The following is an 8,079-nucleotide window of genomic DNA, read 5'->3' on the forward strand; positions in this document are numbered from 1 at the left end:
GTTGTTGGATTTGGTTTACTAGTATTTTGTTGAGAATATTTGCATCTATGTTCATCAGTGATATTGGCCTGTAATTTTCTTTTTTGTGGTATCTTTGTCTGGTTTTGGTATCAGGGTGATGGTAGCCTCGTAGAATGAGCTTGGGAGTTTTCCTTCCTCTGAAATTTTCTGGAAGAGTTTCAGAAGGATAGATGTCAACTCTTCTCTAAATGTTTGATAGAATTCCTCTGTGAAGGCATCTGCTCCTGGAATTTTTGTTTGTTGGAAGCTTTTTAATCACAATTTCAATTTCAGCACTTGTGATTGGTCTGGTCATATTTTCTATTTTTTCCTGGGTCAGTCTTAGGAGGTTGTACCTTTCTAAAACTGTGTCCATTTCTTCTAGGTTGGCCATTTTATTGGCATATAATTGCTTGTAGTAGTCTCTTATGATCCTTTGTATTTCTGTGGTGTCTGTTATAACTTCTCCTTTTTTATTTCTAAATTTATTGATTTGAGTCCTCTGTCTTTTTCTCTTGATGAGTCTGGCTAAAGGTTTATCCATTTTGTTTATCTTCTCAAAGAAGCAGCTTTTACTTTCATTGATCTTTGCTATTGTTTTCTGTCTCTATTTCATTTATGTCTGCTCTGATCTTTATGATTTCTTTCCTTCTACTTATTAGGGGTTTTGTTTGTTCTTCTTTCTCTGGTTCCTTTAAGTGTAATGTTAGGTTGTTTCTTTGAGATTTTTCTTGTTTCCTGCGGTAGGATTGTATGGCTATAAACTTCCCTCTTAGAACTGCTTTTGCTGTGTCCCATAGGTTTTGGATCATCGTGTTTTTGTTGTCATTTTTCTCTAGGTATTTTTTGATTTCCTCTTTGATTTCTTCAGTGATCCACTGGTTATTTAGTAACATATTGTTTAACCTTCTTGTGTTTGTGTTTTTTACAGTTTTTTTTTTTTCCTGTAATTGATTTCTTGTCTCCTAGCATTGTGGTCAGACAAGATGCTTGATATGATTTCAATTTTCTTAAATTTACTGGGGCTTGATTTGTGACCCAAGATGTGATCCTGGAGAATGTTCTGTGTGCACTTGAGAAGAAAGTGTATTCTGCTGCTTTCAGATGGAATGTCTTATAACAACATGTATATCAATTAAGTTTATATGGTCTAATGTGTCATTTAAGGCTTGTGTTGCCTTATTAATTTTCTGTCTGGATGATGTATCCACTGGTGTAAGTGGGGTGTTAAATTCCCCCACTATTATTGTGTTACTGTCCATTTCTCCTTTTATGGCTGTTACCGTTTGCCTTATACATTGAGGTGTTCCTATGTTTGGTGCATATTTATTTACAATTTTTATATCTTTTTCTTGGGTTGATCCCTTGATCATTAGGTAGTGTCCTTCCTTGTCTCTTGAAACAAACAGTCTTTATTTTAAAGTCTATTTTGTCTGATATGAGTATTGCTACTCCAGTTTTCTTTTGATTTCCATTTGCATGGAATATCTTTTTTTAATCCCCTCACTTTCAGTCTGTATGTGTCCCTAGGTCTGAAGTGGGTCTCTTGTAGACAGCATATATACGGGTCTTGTTTTTTGTAACCATTCAGCTAAGTCTGTGTCTTTTGGTTGGAGCATTTAATCCATTTACACTTAAGGTAATTATTGACATGTATGTTCCTGTGGCCATTTTCTTAATTGTTTTGGGTTTGTTTCTGTAGGTCTTTTTTCTTCCCTTCCTCTTTTGTTCTTCTCTCTTGTGGTGTGATGACTATATTTAGTGTTGTGTTTGGGTTGCTTTTTCTTTTTTGTGTGTGTATCTATTGTAGTTTTTTTAGTTTGCATTTCCCATGAGGTTTTGATAAAGTAGTGTGTGTGTGTATACACACACACACACATATATATACACACACAAGGTTGTTTTAAGCTGGTCATGTCTTAATTTCAAATGCAATTCCTATTTACTGCATTTGTACTCTCCTCTTCTCACGGTTGCTGGTTTTGATATCATATTTGTGTGTGGATGATTTCCTGCTTTTACTGTATGTTTGCCTTTACCAGTGAGCTTTCCCATTTGTGATTGATTTTCTTGTTTCTAGTTGTGGCCACTTTTTCCTCCCTGCCTAGAGAAGTTCATCTTGCATTTTTTGTAAAGCTGGTTTGGTGGTGCTGAATTCTCTTAGTTTTTCCTTGTCTGTAAAGCTTTTGATTTTCTTCATTGAATCTGAATGGGAGCCTTGTTAGGCAGAGTTATCTTGGTTGTAGGTTTTTTTCCTTTCATTGCTGTAAATATATAATCCCACTCTCTTCTGGCCTGCAGAGTTTCTGCTGAAAAATCAGCTGATAACCTTATGGGAATTCCCTTGTATGTTATTTGTTGTTTTCCCTTGTTGCTTTTAATAGTTTTTCTTTGTATTTAATGTTTGTTTGTTAGTTTGATTAATATGTGTCTAAGCGTGTTCCTCCTCGGGTTTATCCTGTATGGGACTCTCTTCACTTCCTAGACTTGGGCGACTATTTTCTTTTTTACATGTTAGGGAAGTTTTTGACTATAATCTCTTCAAATATTTTCTCAGGCCCTTCCTTTCTCTTCTTCTTCTGGGACCCGTATAATTCGAATGTTGGGGCGTTTAATGTCCCAGAGGTCTCTGAGACTGTCCTCAATTCTTTCTTTTCATTCTTTCTTTTTTCTTTATTCTGCTCCTCAGCAGTTACTTCCACTGTTCTATCATCTTCCAGCTCACTTACCCATTATTCTGCTATTAATTCCTTCTAGTGTATTTTTCATTTCATTTATTGTATTGTTCATCTCTGTTTGTTTGTTCTTTAGTTCTTCTAGGTCTGTTAAACATTTCTTGTATCCTCTCAGTCCATGCCTCCATTCTTTTTCCAAGAAAGATCTTGGATGATCTTTACTATCATTACTCTGAATTCTTTTTCAGGCAGATTGCCTGTTTCATCTTCATTTAGTTGTTCTTGTAGACTTTTTTATCTTGTTCCTTCATCTGCAGCATATTTCTTTGTCATCTCATTTTATCTGACTGACTTACTGTGTTTGTGGCCTTTTTTCTGCAGGGTACAGGATCGTAGCTCCTCTTGCTTATGGTGTCTGCCCCCTGGTGGGTAAGGTTGGTCCAGAGGCTTGTGCCATTATCCCCTTGATATGGGGTTTGACTGGTGTTGTGGTGACTACAGCCTGCCCTGGATTTTGAGTGGGGCATGCCTTTTGCTCTGTGGTTGTCACTGCCCTGTTTGTTAGGGGTAGGGGTCTGCTCCCTAGTTGTTGCAATAGAGGCCTCCAGATCTGTTTCTTAGCTGTGTTTCTGATCTGTGTTGTGAGGTAGGCAGGATTGGAGCACTCCCAGTAGGATAGAAGCCACTGAGTATTCCTCCTCTGGAGCTGTTCACCTGTGAATGTGCTCTGTTCTGTCCCCTTTCACCTGTTGTGTGGGCTCACAAAGTACAGTTGTTGGCACTGCTCTCAGTCCCAGGTTAACTGAGGTTATGCTGGCAATTGGCCCTGGTGACTCTCAGGAGTTTTCACCAGGCCACTGGCACAGATCCACTGAGGTCAGGTCCCAGGACTGCAGTAGTTGTGCACCTGGACCTGCTGCGGGGGCAACTCAGACTCTGGCCTTGTCCAACCCCCAAAAGCGTATATGCCCACAAAACCCACAGCTGGTAAAGCTGGGACCCATCCCAGCTTCAGTAGCACTTGTCCTTTCAGATGTTTGTTTGTTTCACAGGTGCTGAATTTAGGAAGCCATCAGCAGAGTTGTAACTCTGTGGTTCACGTCACCACGAGGAGACATTCAGCACTTCTTCCTTAGTCACATGGCCTCTGGGGCTCAGCTGTGGTTTCAGCCCCACCTCTGCATGTGTTCCTCTCACCGGAGTCTGTTCCAGAGTTTGCCAGAGCACACGAGCCCCGTCAGGCAGTGATTGGGTCACCCAGGTGGGGTGGGGGCGGAGGAGGCAATGGCAGGGGCATGCAAGCCAGCTCTGGTGGGAGCCCTCTGTAGTGCCCATAGAGGCAGGGGCCAGCATGTGAGCAGAGAGGCTGCAATGGTGGCCCCACCCCTTGCACATCACTTAACAGTGGCGCTTCACTTCTATGTTGTCAGTCAGTCTAGGCTTCCTCCATGAGCATTCCTGGTTGTGGAGTTCCTCTCTCCCATCCCCTCAGGCTGTCTCCTCTCAGCCAACAGCAGTCCCCTTCCCGGGTCTACTTTCCATACCCCACATTCCAGCACCCACCCTTCTCAGGCTGGGGCATGCAGGGTTGTGGCATGGACCGCCTGTATAGGTCTCACTCTGTCCTGCCACAGACCAGTTGCTGCACTCTCCTCTGAGTCCCTGAAACTCCGTCTCTGTCCCAGATGATCTCCCTGCCAGTGACTCGGCTTCCCTGAGTGTGGGAACCTCTCCTTCAGCTCCCTCCACAGGGGTGCATGTTCTGTCCTGTTTCCTCTTTTCCTTTCTTTCATCCTACCCAGTTGCATGGGGATTTTTCTTGTCCTTTTAGGTGTTCGAGGTCCTCTGCTTGTGTTCAGCAGGTGTTCTTTGAGAACTGTTCCATTTTTAGATGTAGTCCTGATGTACTTGTGTGGAGAGGCCAACTCCAAGTCTTCCTATTCTGCCATCTTGACTCCGTCCCCCCAAAATAATCTCTTAAAAATTTATGAAGTAGAACTAGTTGCAAATAATAACTCTGCTTGTTGAAAAAAATGTTCTCCCAGAGGATTAGGCCTAAGGAAAAACATTATATTTATCTATTCAATTGTGCTAAAAGTACTTATTAAACACTGTATATTATACATAGTGACAAGTAAAAGACAAACGGAAAAGAATGCATGCCACAGAGGAGGCCACTATTCAAGAGTGAAACAACTTCCTGTGGGAGTGATCAAGATGGCAGAGTAGTACGACAGGGAGCTCACCTCCTCCCACAAATACATCAAACATACATCTACACGTGGAATGATTCTCACAGAATATCTATTGAATGCTGGGAGACAATCTCAGGCTTCTGAAAGGGCAAGAAAATCTCCACATAACCAGGTAGGAAAAAAGAAGAAAAAAAAAAAAAAAAAGAGAAAGAAAGGAACTGGGCCAGGACCTGCACTCCTGAGAGGAAACTGTGAAAGAAGAAAGGTTTCTGCACCCTGGGAAGCTCCCTCACCAGCAGAGAAATCAGTCAGCTCAGAGGGGAAGCTTCAGAGGAGAGCGCAGCAACTGGATTGTGGCAGGCACAATGAAGAGAGACCTGCACTGATGGTCGGTACTGCCACCCTACGTTCCCCAGCATGAGATGCATGTCCACCAGTGCGGGCAGGGGGCTGGGTGCTGAAGCTTTGGCTTCAGCAGTAAGATGCAGGGAGAGTACTGGGGCTGGCTGCCTGGTGTGGCCACAACTGAGGGTGTACACAGAGGAAGCCTGGGCCTGCCATAGCAGCAAGATGCCACTGTTGGGGGGAGGTGTGTGACCCACCATAGCCTCTTTCCCTACATGTGCCCTCTCAGGCAGCAGGACACCACCTACATGAGCTCTGGGAGAGTGTGTCAACCACCACCATCACAGGCTCTGGGGGCATGTGTGAGCCTCTGCTGCTGCTGAGAGCTCTGGGAGTAGGCACCAGCCACTGCATTGGCACACCCTCTATCAGGGCAATGATAATGGCTAGCACATGCTGAGGAAAGAGGCAGCAGGCATCCATACTAATAACAGGCTTTACACCAAAAATATTCAGCCACACAGCCTACACAGGGATACTCCCACATATAAATAGCCGTCCAAGACCACAGTAGATACTCTGTGAATTTAGGACCACAGTTAAGAGAAATATAAGTAAAATGAAGAAGCAGAGGAACCACTCCCAGTTAAAAGACCAAGAGAATTCCTGTGAAAGAACAAACAATGAAACAGACCTCTTCTTCAGTCTAATAGACACTGAGTGAGTTCAAAAAGGAGATAATAAAAATGCTGAAGGAATTAAGAAAAGCTATCAACAAAAATGCAGATTACTGTAAAAAGGAACTAGAAGCTATAAAGAGAAGCCAAGAAAAATTAGAAAACTCATTTGCTGAGATGAAAGCTGAGCTAAAGGCAATGAATAGCAGAATGAATAATGCAGAAGAATGAATAACTGATCTGGAAGATATCAATAGAATAACAGAAATCACCCAATCAGAAGAGCAGACAGAAAGCCAAATGAAAAAAAAAAAAAAAAGAAAGCAATATAAAAGAGACCTATGTGATAATATAAAGTGTGCAAATCTATGCATAATAGGGATTCCAGAAGGCGAGGAAAGAGGATCAAAAATGTATGTGATGAAATTATGACTGAAAACTTTTCAAACCTAAAGAAGGAAACAGATATTCAGGTACAGGAAGCATAGACAGTGTCAAAAATGATGAACCCAAACAGACCTACACCAAAACCTTTTATAATTAAAATGGTAAAAGTTAAAGATAAAAAGAGGATTTAAAGGCAGCAAGAGAAAAACAAATAGTTAATTACAAGGGAACCCCCCATAAGGCTATAAGCTGATTTCTCTATAGAAACGTTGCAGGCAAGAAGGGAGTGGCAAGATAGATATATTCAAAGTTCTAAAAGGGAAAAATCTGCAACCTAGGATACTCTAACCAGCAAGATATCATTTAGAATAGATGGAGAGAAATAATTTCTCAGACAAGCAAAACTGAAAAGAATACAGCAATACTAAACCTGTCCTAAATGAAATACTAACAAACAGGTCTTCTCTAAATAGAAAAGAAGCAATAATCTATAGGAAGGAGAAAATCACAAATGGAAAGTAAATCACTTAAATAAGCCAGATTAAAAAAAAAAATCAAAATATTTTTGTGAAAACGATGATAACCACATGAACAGCAAAAGATTAAAAATGAAGATGTAAAAGAGGAGGATATCAAAATCATAAAATTGTGGGAGAGGAGAGTAAGAAAATGTAGATTCCTTTTTTTTTCTTTTTTGGAATGTGATATGACTATCAGTCTAAAGCAAGTAGATACGGGAAGGGGATAACATACTTGAAAAAACAGGGTAAGCACAAATCAAAAAACATATAATACATTAAACAAAAATAAGAGAACACAAGCATAAAATAAAAGGAAACAATCAAACCACAAAAAAATAAAAACAAGAAAAAGAGAGGAACAAACGAAAAACACAGAATCATGCTTGCTTTGGCAGCACATATACTAAAATTGGAATGATACAGAGAAGATTAGCATGGCCCTTGCACAAGGATGACATGCAAATTCGTGAAGCATTCCACATTTTTAATCAAAGAGGAAATCAAAAAATGCCTAGAAACAAATGACAACTAAAACATGATGACGCAAAACCTATGGGATGTAGCAAAAGCAGTTCCAAGAGGGAAGTTTATAGCAATACAATCTTACCTCAAGAAACAAGAAAAATCTCAAATAAACAACCTAACCTTACACCTAAAGCAACTAGAGAAAGAAGAACAAACAAACAAAAAACAGTTAGTAGAAGGAAAGAAATCATAAAGATCAGAGCAGAAATAAATGAAATAGAAATGAAGAAAACAATAGCAAATATCAATGAAACTAAAATCTGGTTCTTTGAGATGATAAACAAAATGGATAAACTTTTAGCCAGATTCATCAAGAAAAAAAGGGAGAGGACTCAAACCAATAAAATTAGAATGAAAAAGAAGAAGTTACAACAGACACCGCAGAAATACAAAGCATCCTAAGAGACTACTACAAGCAACTCTATGCCAATAAAATGGACAAATTCTTAGAAAAGTACAACCTTCCAAGACTGAACCAGGAAGAAATAGAAAATATGAACAGACCAATTCACAAGTAATGAACTTGAAACCATGATTAAAAATCTTCCAACAAACAAAACTCCAGGACCAGATGCCTTCACTGGGGAATTCTATCGAACATTTAGAAAAGAGCTAATACCTATGCTTCTTAAACTCTTCCAAAAAATTTCAGAGGGAGGAACACCCCCAAGCTCATTCTACGAGGCCACCATCACCCTGATACCAAAACCAGACAAAGATGTCCCCCAAAAAGAAAATTACAGGCCAATATCAC

At 40.2% G+C, this 8,079-nt stretch overlaps 1 non-coding gene across 1 annotated transcript; it reads left to right on the forward strand.

Annotated features, from left to right (window-relative positions):
- The first annotated feature begins 7,183 nt into the window (after positions 1-7,183).
- LOC133082849 (U6 spliceosomal RNA) lies at positions 7,184-7,286 on the forward strand. The gene has a single exon (XR_009699065.1). It is a non-coding gene; the product is annotated as a U6 spliceosomal RNA (small nuclear RNA).
- The last annotated feature ends 793 nt before the right edge of the window (positions 7,287-8,079 follow it).

This window comes from Eubalaena glacialis, chromosome X (genome assembly GCF_028564815.1).
Source record: "Eubalaena glacialis isolate mEubGla1 chromosome X, mEubGla1.1.hap2.+ XY, whole genome shotgun sequence".
NCBI classification, from domain to species: Eukaryota; Metazoa; Chordata; class Mammalia; order Artiodactyla; family Balaenidae; genus Eubalaena; species Eubalaena glacialis.